General features: G+C 43.7%; 1 protein-coding gene across 2 annotated transcripts in view; it reads left to right on the forward strand.

Annotated features, from left to right (window-relative positions):
• The window catches only part of LOC136885293 (galactoside alpha-(1,2)-fucosyltransferase 2), a 93,989-nt gene that overhangs the window by 44,408 nt on the left and 37,333 nt on the right, over positions 1-12,248 (forward strand). The window lies entirely within an intron of this gene.

The raw sequence follows: 12,248 nt of genomic DNA on the forward strand, positions 1-12,248 counted from the left end.
GTAAACCGAGATAATAAATTCTGGGGTGAATACAGAAGTGAGCGTTATCTGAGATAATGGCATTATCCGAGTTTTGGACATCTAAGATAACAACAAAAGTAAGTGGCCTTAGAGTACACGGGCCCTCGAAGCTGAAAACTTCCTGCCCCTCCTTCCCCGCGACCTTATTCTGGCAGTTTTCTATACGAAATATTTTACCCCTTTGCCAATCTTTCTTGGATATGGTTGGGGTCATCTGAAAAATTGCGTCACGTGAATTTGTGACGCGATGTTACCTAGCAACCGTGCGGGCTGTGATGTGAAGTATTGATGGATGGTCATGTCTGAGAGACATATTATCAAAGATGAGCGTTAGAGTACGGATGGAGGATGTGATCTTGCGGGCTGTGATGTGAAGTATTGATGGATGGCCATGTCTGAGAGACATTATCAAAGAGGAGCGTTAGAGTACAGTTGGTCGATGTGATCTTGCAGGCTGTGATGTGAAGTACTGATGGATGGCCATGACTGAGAGACATATTATCAAAGAGCGGTGTCAGAGTACAGATGCTCGATGTGATCTTGCAGGCTGTGATGTGAAGTATTGATGGATTGCCATGACTGAGAGGAGGAGGAGAAGAAGAAGAATACCATTCTGGTTTTCAGTAGTTGACATAATCCGATCGTCTGACTGCATACCATTTTTGATGCTGCCTATAAAGCATCGGACGCGGTTATGAAAGACGACACGATGTCGAAGTAGCCTATATCGAGTTGTAAATATATTGTGCACATGCGTCTTCCTCCTTGATTTCGTAACAGTGTTGAATGAGCCTGTCTCTCATTCTTCCGGAATAACCACGCTGCTTCGCATCTTAGCTCACAGACAAGCTGCAATCTGACATGTAATTGTCGATGAGCATTAGGAAATTCCAATCCTCTGACCACTCCTAATGGATGGTTAGCATTATTTTTTCTTCTTGTTATTTCACTCCTTACTCGAGGTAAAGCGGGATTTTGTAGAAGGCTAAAGACTTTGGCATTATCTACCTACTACGAATTTATCTGTCCATCCATCCATACAAGCAGAAAATCACGAACACTGTTTTCACCCTGGACAGTCGCCAGTACCTACTGATGTGCATTTAGACCTCTCGCCCTGGTGGCTAATACCCTGTCAGTAGTTGCCTAGTCTTTGAAAGAAGTTGGAAATTCTTCGAACATCTTCCTCAGTAAAGTATTCCAAACCTTAATTAAACAAAACTTCCCTCAAAAACCAACTGAATATGTCCTGGATGTCTTAAGATGTGTCCTACCATTCTGTCTCTTCTTTTAGTCAAATTTAGCCAGTTTGATCTCTTCTCATCAGTTCGATTCAGTATTTCTTTATTCGTGATTCGTTGTACTCATCTCACCTTCAGCATTCTTCTGTAACACCACATTTCTAAAGCTTCTATTCTCTTTGTTTCGGAGCTGGTTATCGTCCATGTTTCACTTCCATACAATGCCACGCTCCAGACGAAAGTCTTCAAAAACATCTTCCTAATTCCTGTATCAATGTTTGAAGTGAGCAAATTTTGTTTCTTAAGAAAGCATTGCTTGCTTGTGCTACTATGCATTAATAATAATAATAATAATAATAATAATAATAATAATAATAATAATAATAATAATAATAATAATAATAATAATAATGATTATGATGTCAGCCTCTGTGGTGTAATGGTTAGTGTGATTTAGCTGCCACCCCCGAAGGCCCATGTTCGATTCCCGGCTCTGTCACGAAATTTGAAAAGTGATACGACAGCTGGAACGGGTTCCACTCAGCCTCAGGAGGTCAACTGAGCAGAAGGGGGGGGGGGGGCGAGTCCATCCTCAGCCATCCTCGAAGTGGTTTTTCATAGTTTCTCATTTTTCCTCCGAGCAAATGCCGGGATGGTACCCAGTTTAAGGCCACGGCCGCTTCCTTCTCCTGTTCAGCATACCAGGTGAGGTGCCTGTGTGAGGTACTGGTGCTCCTCCCCAGCGGTATCCTCCGACCCGAAGTCTCACGCTCCAGGACACTGCCCTTGAGGTGGTAGAGGTGGGATACCTCGCTGAGTCCGAGAGAAAAACCATTCCTGGAGGGTAAACGAATAAAGAAAGAAAGAAAGAAAGAAAGAAAGAAAGAAAGGTGATGATGATGATGATGATGATGACGATGATGATGATAATATTTCTTTCTGTCATTCTTTTTTCTTTCTTTCTTTCTTTCTTTCTTTCTTTCTTTCTTTCTTTCTTTCTTTTCTGGCCTTTTTCAAGTTATCTGGGGTCAATACTAAATGAAACTGATGGGCATCTTGTATCCTACAGATAATTTGAAAGACTTCTTCAAGTCTGTATGATCTGACCCCGTGGTCAGCTCGTTCGAGTCCCGTTGGTAGAAAAAAACTACCTCCAGAATGTTGGCCAGCAGGGAAGGAGAGGGGGTGGTATATAATTTCTAATCATTATTTGCGTGCCAAAAGCCTGGATTCAATTCTAAACATCTCCCCAGTGCCCATATGGAGTGAGGGCATATGGCGCTATCGATAAGGATGTCACATATTGCGTTATCATAGCCGTTATCTGCAGCTCAATCGATAATACACTTTCCCAATAGCGGTGTTAAAGAGAGGCGCTGTCCTGTTGCCAGTGTGCTCATTATTCAAGGAATAGAAAGGGCAGAGACGTACAGTTTCGAGTTTAGAAAAGGTTATTTCACTGAAGCTCAACTTGTTGGATTCCAGCAAGATTCATTAGGTCAAATGGACTGTATCGCGATTGAACTAACACAGGGGTTTCCAATTGGCGGCCCGCGGGCAGCATGTGGCCCGTGAAGCCATATAATGCGGCCCGCGAGAGCATTTTAATAAATAATATGAAGAATAGTTACAAAATAATATTTTATAGGTCGTTAAAAATGTATTAATTTTTATATTCGTTATAGACCCAAGTCCGAACTAGTTCATTCTTTAATATTATTTTCTCTTTTCAAAAATTCATTTGATCTAAATGGATTATTTTTCATTAAAACAATTTAAAATCCAAATTTCAGATAATAATGATTGCCTTTTACGTCCCCCTAACTACTTTTGATGTTTCTCGGAAACGCCGAGGTGCCGGAATTTTGTCGCGCAGGAGTTCTTTTACTTGCCCGTAAATCAGTCGACACGTGGCTGACGTATTTGAGCACCTTCGGAAAGATCTAACATTGAACCTGCCAAGCTGGATTCAAAAGGCCAGCGCTTCAACCATCTGAGCCACTCAGCCCGGCTCCAGATTTCACTCTTTTATGCAATTGTAAAATAATGTTTTACCTAAGTAATTACAATTATCAAACCTTTATTTCAATGGAATTATGCATATTACATTCTCATAATGGTACTTCTGTAGGCCTACTATATGCAGAATTTTACGAAAATTGGCCTATTATTCAAGTGCGGCCCGCGAACATGACTAAGGTTTCCAATATGGCCCTCGAACGCTTACAAATTGGAAACCCCTGATCTAACACATTTGATAGGGTGGATCATGGGAGACTACTGGCAAAAATGAGCGCAATTGGACTAGACAAAAGAGTGACTGAATGGGTGGTTATATTTCTAGGAAATAGAACTCTGAGATTTAGAGTAGGCGAAACTTTATCTGATCCTGTAATCATTAAAAGGGGAATTCCTCAAGGCAGGTTATTTTTTTACAGTTTGCTTTACGTTGCTTTACGACGATGGAGTAGTAAAGTACTAGGAGTGGTCGGAAGCGGCCGTGGCCTTAATTAAGGTACAGCCCCAGCATTTACCATCTTCAGGGCTGCCGATGTTGGGGTTCGAACCCACTGTCTCCCGAATGCAAGCTTACAGTTGCGCGCCCCTAACCGCACGGCCAACTTGCTCGGTCACAGTATCGTTATCCTGGGGAGTATTTTGTTTAAACATTAATTATCTCGGCTAAGAACAAGCCCGTGATTTCGAGGGCGCGAGTTAACACAGCGTTATCTTATAACAGAGTATGCGTGTGACGTTACATATTTATTTTGCCTTAATTTCATGAAAAGTACATTTCTGATTTTCAGTATTTTGCAACAGGTAGTCTCCTTTTTCATCAGTCTATTGAGACATTAAACTTAATCGTAAGTTAAATACTGTCGTGGTCTATCTACACACTTTCCTTGTACCCGTTGTCGACGAACGTAAGTCTACGTTAAGATAGCATTTTTTTTTTGGTTATGGTTGACGTTGAAATCGTGCTGGTCCCATGGGGATGGCTCGTAGCGGAGAAACCTGTGTGAAGACGTGTTATTGACGGCCATGGAAAGTCGGCCGTTACAGGCTCAGGGACAGAACGGAACGGCTTCAATGAGCGGAGGAGGCCATGGTTCGGTGGCTTTACCAAGACCAGCCAAGCAGAGAGAAATTTCACCGGTCTAAGAGTATCAGGTCGAACCTTGAAACTTCGAATAACTGCATTGTTGACTCAATGGGCCTTGTCAACCGTTGGGATACTTTTAACATTGATATCTTTTTGGATTGGAGGGCTATCTGAAATTCTTCTTTCTAAGATGGCGGCTCCAAATGGAGCCTGGCGATCCGTTAACTGAATCCAGGGAATTATTTTGTCCAATAAATCCACAACAGAGGTTAAATGTTGACAAAACTGTTGGACATATCTTATGGTGGATTGAAATCTTGTTGTGTTCCAAAGGAGCAATCCCAATTCAATAGGAACCAAATGAACCTTGTGCAATGTGAAACAGGCTTGCCGGTTGAGTGCAACTAACAGAATGAGCAAAATAATTCCCTCTGCGCCAATGTTGAACTTTATATCTTCTAGAACTTAATAGAAACATTGGACATTGTTTAAAATCCGACATAAACCAAGTTTTAAATGTGCAACCTTGGACTATCCGTCAACTAGAGATTATTTTATTTAATTTTGAGATAATTGTTGTTTAATATTGTAATTTTACGAGACGTATACCAAAGATTTTATCTGTCACTGTTCAACATAACTTTGCTACATCTACAACAGTTCATATTTTCACCATTTTATATCATTCCACCACATCCCCAGTCCATTCTTTCATCTCTCATTGTCACCGCATAACTCTGTTTTAGGACTATGGTATATACTTCTGTATCTTGGCTAGGCTGATGGTGGTACTAGTACCTTGTAATAGTACATTGTAATGTTTTTGTAAACATCACATGATTATCAAGTATTGAGAAGGTGGACTAAAAATATTTGTATTTTATGTGTAACCAGATTATGGTATGTTAAATGGGCCGATTGCAGAAACGATGACTAGTTTTAAGCCTTAGACATCGTCTACCTAAACAACTTCTAAATCATTCACGATCTTCCATTGCATAAACAATGTTCAGTCGATGTTTAACTAGACATCCCTTAAATTTTCAATTTTGGTTTGAAAATGGAGACAGAAGTATCTTTCATGCAACTTTTTGCTTGTCGCAACCAATGAAATTCGTCGGTGCGCACGCCGAACGCCAGTCAGCTGTTTGTCTTCCTACACATTACTCAAATATGGCTCAGCATGACTTGCCCACAGATAGGAGTATCGCTTTGGGTGCAAATTAAATCTCATAATATTATCGACACTAAAGCGACACGCCACCGAACGGGGAAGTGTAGCTTTCATTATAATGTTGTTACAGTGAGTGTAATCTACTCATAAATAAGGTAGCTTCGACGAAGGGAAGATGAAGCAATAGTAATGTGTAACTGAGTGTGTTGTACGGGCCATATAGATGTAGCTTGCATTCTGGAGATCGTAGATTCGAAACGCATCATCGACAGCCGTGAAGATTGTTTTCTGTAGTTTCCCTATTTTTACACCAGGCAAATACTAGGGTTCTTATTATGGCCACGGCTCTTCTTCCCCAGTCCTCTTTAAACGATAATCACCACCACTTGCCTTTTCCTATCTGATAGTTGCCGAAAACCTATGCAATTATATATATAAAAATCCCATACAACCTACTTTTTAGTTTTCACTATTATGTGTGTTTACTTGGCAGTAAATATAAGTGAATCTCTCCCGGTTGATGTATGTGACAGCCCTCGGACGATCGAGACACGTAATTGTGATATGTATGTTGTCGAAGTGACCTATAATTCCATGAAAATTACCCCATGTATATAATAAAATATATCGATTGCCAAGAATTTATTCAAGTTGACAGTTACCGGATTGTCACTTAGTCAGTCTCAAGAAACAAGTCTCTCGTAAAGCGAAACCTTATTTTATGATTATCTCCCCGTGCATGTCAAACGAATTGCTGCGATTTAGCAGCGGGCGACCCACAGAGAGGCCGTCGGACTAACCTTTCTTCCCGGAATCGTCTCAACATGATAATACAAATTACATATTTCACGGTACATAACCTCTGATTGTGAATTCACTCCTGTCATTTGAGGTTAAACAGTGCTCTCGGCAGTGTTTAAACATGACCGGTTGAACATCGGTTTTAGACAGTGTCTAAGTGATAAATAACGCCTCTGCAATGCGACAGCCATACTTAGGCATTGTTTACCCGTAGACATCGTCTAAATGGCGTTTCTGCAATCGGCCCTATCTATTACAATATTGATCCTTTTGTTAATTTTGTGCCGGGTGGCGTGTCCGCTGCAGAAAGAATACCGCCGGACAAATTACCGTGGCCTGTCACGCGATGAAAGACTTGTCAACACTTACTCATAAAGAACATTTCCTGTTGTCGCTGTTCGTCTTGTCACGCAACAAGGGCAAGAACTAACCACTTATACGAGGCCTGTTCAAAATAACGGAACGTTCAAAATACGGCGCAAATGCGAAGTCTTAGCGGTTTCCGGTAAGTAGCGCTGTATAGCGGACATCCTTACTGCGCATTTCTGAACAATTCATCGTTTACCATTTGCCACTGATCCGCATCAGGTGGTACATTCGCAATAAACTGGTAATCTTTTTTAAAAAAAATGATTTGAAAGAAGTTGGAAATTTATCGATCATCTTCCTTGGTAAATTATTTCAGTCTCAAATTCCTCTTCCTAGGTATCCTGGACTGGACAGGAAATATCTCAAAGGAGAGCCTCCATGGCTCAGGCGCCAGCCTATCACTGCTGGATACCGTGGTTCAAATCCCGGTCACTCCATGTGAGATTTGTGCTGGACGAAACGGAGGCGGGGCAGGTTTTTCTCCGGGTACTCCGATTTTCCCTGTCATATTTCATTCCAGCAACATTCTCCATTAATATTACATCTCATCTGTCAGTCATTTATCATTGCCCCAGAGGAGTGCGACAGGCTTCGGCAGCCGGCACATTTCTCATCCTCGCCGCTAGATGGGGCTTCATTCATTCCATTCCTGACTTGGTCGAATGACTAGAAACAGGCTGCGGATTTTCATGTCATCTCAAAAGGATACGGTTTTCTAACTTTCAAGTGAAAATGAAAACCTACAACCTGCTTTCCAGTCATTAACCAGGTCAGGGATGTAATGAATGAATATGATATAGGCTATTATTACGATGGGGTCGCCACTTCCAAAGTGATTTACATTAATGAGTGATAGATGCTATGAAATGATAATGGAGAGTGTTGCTGGAATGAAAGATGACAGGGAAAACCGGAGTATCCGGAGAAAAACCTGTCGCGCCTCCGCTTTGTCCAGCACAAATATCACATGGAGTGACCGGGATTTGAACCACGGTATCCAGCGGTGAGAGGCCGACGCGCTGCCGTCTGAGCCACGGAGGCTCTAACTTTCAAGTATATATCTGAATAATGGTCAGAGAATATTTACTGTAGCAGTAAATTATAGTTTAATAATGCACTAGAGGAACCGCACTACTCCAAAGGATTCGTTATAAATAGGTCAGAGAACCCGTCTTGATATTCCTCACTTAGTCATATTGTTTGGCTGCCCTTTACAATGGTTTTGTGAACATTTAATAAGAAGCACGTTATGCTATGCCGGAGTTCTTTGTCAGAATTCATCCATTCTGACGCCATCATGCCGTCTGTTTGGTAAAAAAATCAATCCATAATTTTTATTCTGCAGTTCTTGATGTAAAGCTTGGTATTATGTTATTTGCTTTACGTCCCACTAATTTCTTTTACGGTTTTCGGAGACGCCGAGGTGCCGGAATTTATTCCCGCAATAGTTCTTTTTACTTGCCAATATATCTGCCAACGCGAGGCTGACGTATTTTAGCACCTTCAAATACCACCAGACTGAGCCAGGTTCGAACCTGCCAAGTTGGGGTCAGAAGGCCAGCGCCTCAACCGTCTGAGCCACTCAGCCTTGTGAGCTCATGGGTTGGTCTCGAAGGAGCATTTTTGCCAGACAGAGAACTCTTTCAAGATACTCTTTCTAGTGTAGCTGGGTTATACACTGACTGACAGAGCAAATGCAACACCAAGAAGGAGTGGTTCGAAAGGGATGAAAGTTGGGGAAAAAACAGAGACGGCACGGACGAATAATTGATGTTTATTTCAAACCGATGTAGGACCGCGAGCGGCGATGCACGCAGAAATACGTCGAGGTACAGAGTCAATAAGAGTGCGGATGGTGTCCTGAGGGATGGTTCTCCATTCTCTGTCAACCATTTGCCACAGTTGGTCGTCCGTACGAGGCTGGGGCAGAGTTTGCAAACGGCGTCCAATGAGATCCCACACGTGTTCGATTGGTGAGAGATCCGGAGAGTACGCTGGCCAGGGAAGCATCTGTACACCTCGTAGAGCCTGTTGGGAGATGCGAGCAGTGTGTGGGCGGGCATTATCCTGCTGAAACAGAGCATTGGGCAGCCCCTGAAGGTACGGGAGTGCCACCGGCCGCAGCACATGCTGCACGTAGCGGTGGGTATTTAACGTGCCTTGAATACGCACTAGAGGTGACGTGGAATCATACGCAATAGCGCCCCAAACCATGATGCCGCGTTGTCTAGCGGTAGGGCGCTCCACAGTTACTGCCGGGTTTGACCTTTCTCCACGCCGACGCCACACTCGTCTGCGGTGACTATCACTGACAGAACAGAAGCGTGACTCATCGGAGAACACGACGTTCCGCCATTCCCTCATCCAAGTCGCTCTAGCCTGGCACCATGCCCGGCGTGCACGTCTATGCTGTGGAGTCAATGGTAGTCTTCTGAGCGGTCGCCGGGAGTGCAGGCCTCCTTCAACCAATCGACGGGAAATTGTTCTGGTCGATATTGGAACAGCCAGGATGTCTTGCACATGCTGAAGAATGGCGGTTGACGTAACGTGCGGGGCTGCCACCGCTTGGCGGCGGATGCGCCGATCCTCGCGTGCTGACGTCACTCGGGCTGCGCCTGGACCCCTCGCACGTGCCACATGTCCCTGCGCCAACCATCTTCGCCACAGGCGCTGCACCGTGGACACATCCCTATGGGTATCGGCTGCGATTTGACGAAGCGACCAACCTGCCCTTCTCAGCCCGATCACCATACCCCTCGTAAAGTCGTCTGTCTGCTAGAAATGCCTCCGTTGACGGCGGCCTGGCATTCTTAGCTATACACGTGTCCTGTGGCACACGACAACACGTTCTACAATGACTGTCGGCTGAGAAATCACGGTACGAAGTGGGCCATTCGCCAACGCCGTGTCCCATTTATCGTTCGCTACGTGCGCAGCACAGCGGCGCATTTCACATCATGAGCATACCTCAGTGACGTCAGTCTACCCTGCAATTGGCATAAAGTTCTGACCACTCCTTCTTGGTGTTGCATTTGCTTTGTCAGTCAGTGTATTTCGATAGGTGTTCCCAGATAATGTCTAAGGCGTATGCCATGATGGGGTCTGTTTGTACGTAGACTTTTTTCTGTTAACACTCTGACATCCGTTGAATATATCTGGAAGCTGGGAAGCGTGCACATCGAGGCGCAACAGCTCCGTGCACTGTGCATCGGTCGCGCTCGGCTTGTCTCGGACCAACGCTTCGTCTCTGGGCTACTCGGCTAAGCTCGGCTAAGCTCGGCTCTAGTCGGCGCAACTCAGTTCGGATTTGGAACGCTACGGGGTAAGTGTGCAAGAGGGAGACAGGGGGAGCGAGCAAGACAGGCGTGAGGAAAGAGAGAGTAAGCGCTATTGCCCCAAATCGAGGAGTGGGGGGTCTGCACTCTGGTCAACCAAGCGAAGTCGTCTTTTGCAGCGTGCACAGTGCATGCATCAAGCGCATGCACCCTGAGAGGCTCTGGGTTAAAGAATCAAAGAGTATCTAGCAGGGAATAGTATTTTCCTGTGATCACAGAGAGTAGAGTGTATACTCTCTGGCTTTCTTTTTTTGCTGTTAGCTTTACGTCGCACCGACACAGATATGTCTTATGGCGACGATGGGACAGGAAAGGGCTAGGACTGGGAAGGAAACGGCCGTGGCCTTAATTAAGACTCTCTGGCTTGACAGGTAGTAATCAAACATGGATGCAGGCAGTGACATTACTAAGGATCAGAATATCAATGAAAGTGTCAGTCGCTTAGCAACCTGCTAAATACAGATTGTATTGCGGGTTAGGATAAGCCTTCGCCTTCAGTTATTCGAGTGATCATTTACTGATTTAATTTTATGATTAGTTAAAGTTGTCTCATCTTAGAGATTTATCACCGAGCTCGATAGCTGCAGTCGCTTAAGTGCGGCCAGTATCCAGTATTCGGGAGATTGTGGGTTCGAACCCCACTGTCGGCAGCCCTGAAGATGGTTTTCCGTGGTTTCCCATTTTCACACCAGGAAAATGCTGGGGCTGTACCTTAATTAAGGCCACGGCTGCTAACCTTCCCACTTCCCATCGTCCTGTCCCATCGTCGCCATAAGACCTATCTGTGTCGGGGCGACGTAAAGCAACTTGCAAAAAAAAAAAAAAAAAAAAAAAAAAAGAGAGAGAGAGACTTATCAGTGTCGTATCGGTCCAGTAGAACGGTCGAGCGGATTTGCCAAATCTGTTTTTAGTAAACTCTTTTAATATATAGATAGATTATGACACTTTGTTAGTTGGAATATGTTTGGTACATTTTGAAAACGAACACAACCAGTGGCACGTAATAGCGATGATTGCCATGGTCGGATGGTCTCTCCCCCAGGTTGGCGTGGCTGGGAGAGAACAGTATTCATTCATTCATTCATTCATTCATTCATTCATTCATTCATTCATTCATTCATTCGAAATTCCTCTTCCCATGAACATATATTTGCCCTAATTTGTATCATATATCACGTCATTCATTTCATCTCATTATCTGCTCTGGTGACCTTGACGTCAGGAAGGCAGTTCGGTCGTAAAAACTCCGTAGCGAAACGGGACAAGGGTTGGACACACAGTTTGCAGTGAATGAATCTGTGGAAATTTAACACACAGTTAACCTCCGGTAAGAGAGGAAGGACACGACTGTTTTAAAATATTTTCACTCTGTGATAGTTGAAAACTTCGTAAGTAGTAACAATTTAGAGCAAACTCTCGATTAACCGAGTACGGATTATCCGTGCATTGTTCGGCGATATTTTCACTAAAAACGAAGCCTGAAGTGCTGCATTCTGTTATAATTACAAGGCATGTTTTTTGCTGTGCATGTGACTCACGTTTCACCACCGGAAGACGCTACGGACACCATTCCGAACATCGGTCGTCTCTGAAATACTTTCCGTCCTTTCCTATTTTATTTTCAGGTAAATGCCGTCAGTCTTGTCTCCCATTCTCTTTAACTTATACATCCATGATCTCCCAGAAACAGTATCTGGCAAGTTCATCTATGCGGGCGATATCAACCTCACAATACAAAGAACAAACTTCAGTGAGGTGGAAGACATTCTATCCCAAGACCTTCACATGATGGATGATTGTTTTAAACAATGGCGCCTGAAACCTAGTCCGCGGCCGATTTCCTGTCAATATCTTTGCCAAACCATTTCCGTAGGAGCTAAATGTAGATGATTTCCAACGCCCGAAAACCGAAAGTAAAAGAAAAAAGACGGTTCCCTTCAAATTCGGGTCATGGTGGGTTCGAACCCCACTTCCGGCAGCCCTGAAGATAGTTTTCAATGCTGGAGCTGTATCTTAATTAAGGCCAAGGCCGTTTCATTCGCACTTCTAGCTCTTTCCTATCCCATCGTCGTCATAAGACATATCTGTGTCGGTGCGACGTAAAGCCAATTGTAAAAAAAAAAAAAAAAAAAAAAAAAATGTTCCCTTCAGAATTCTTGCCCTGTGTTGTTACGAGGTGAAAACATACTCCTGAACATCGGCAC

This window comes from Anabrus simplex, chromosome 14, assembly GCF_040414725.1.
Source record: "Anabrus simplex isolate iqAnaSimp1 chromosome 14, ASM4041472v1, whole genome shotgun sequence".
NCBI classification, from domain to species: Eukaryota; Metazoa; Arthropoda; class Insecta; order Orthoptera; family Tettigoniidae; genus Anabrus; species Anabrus simplex.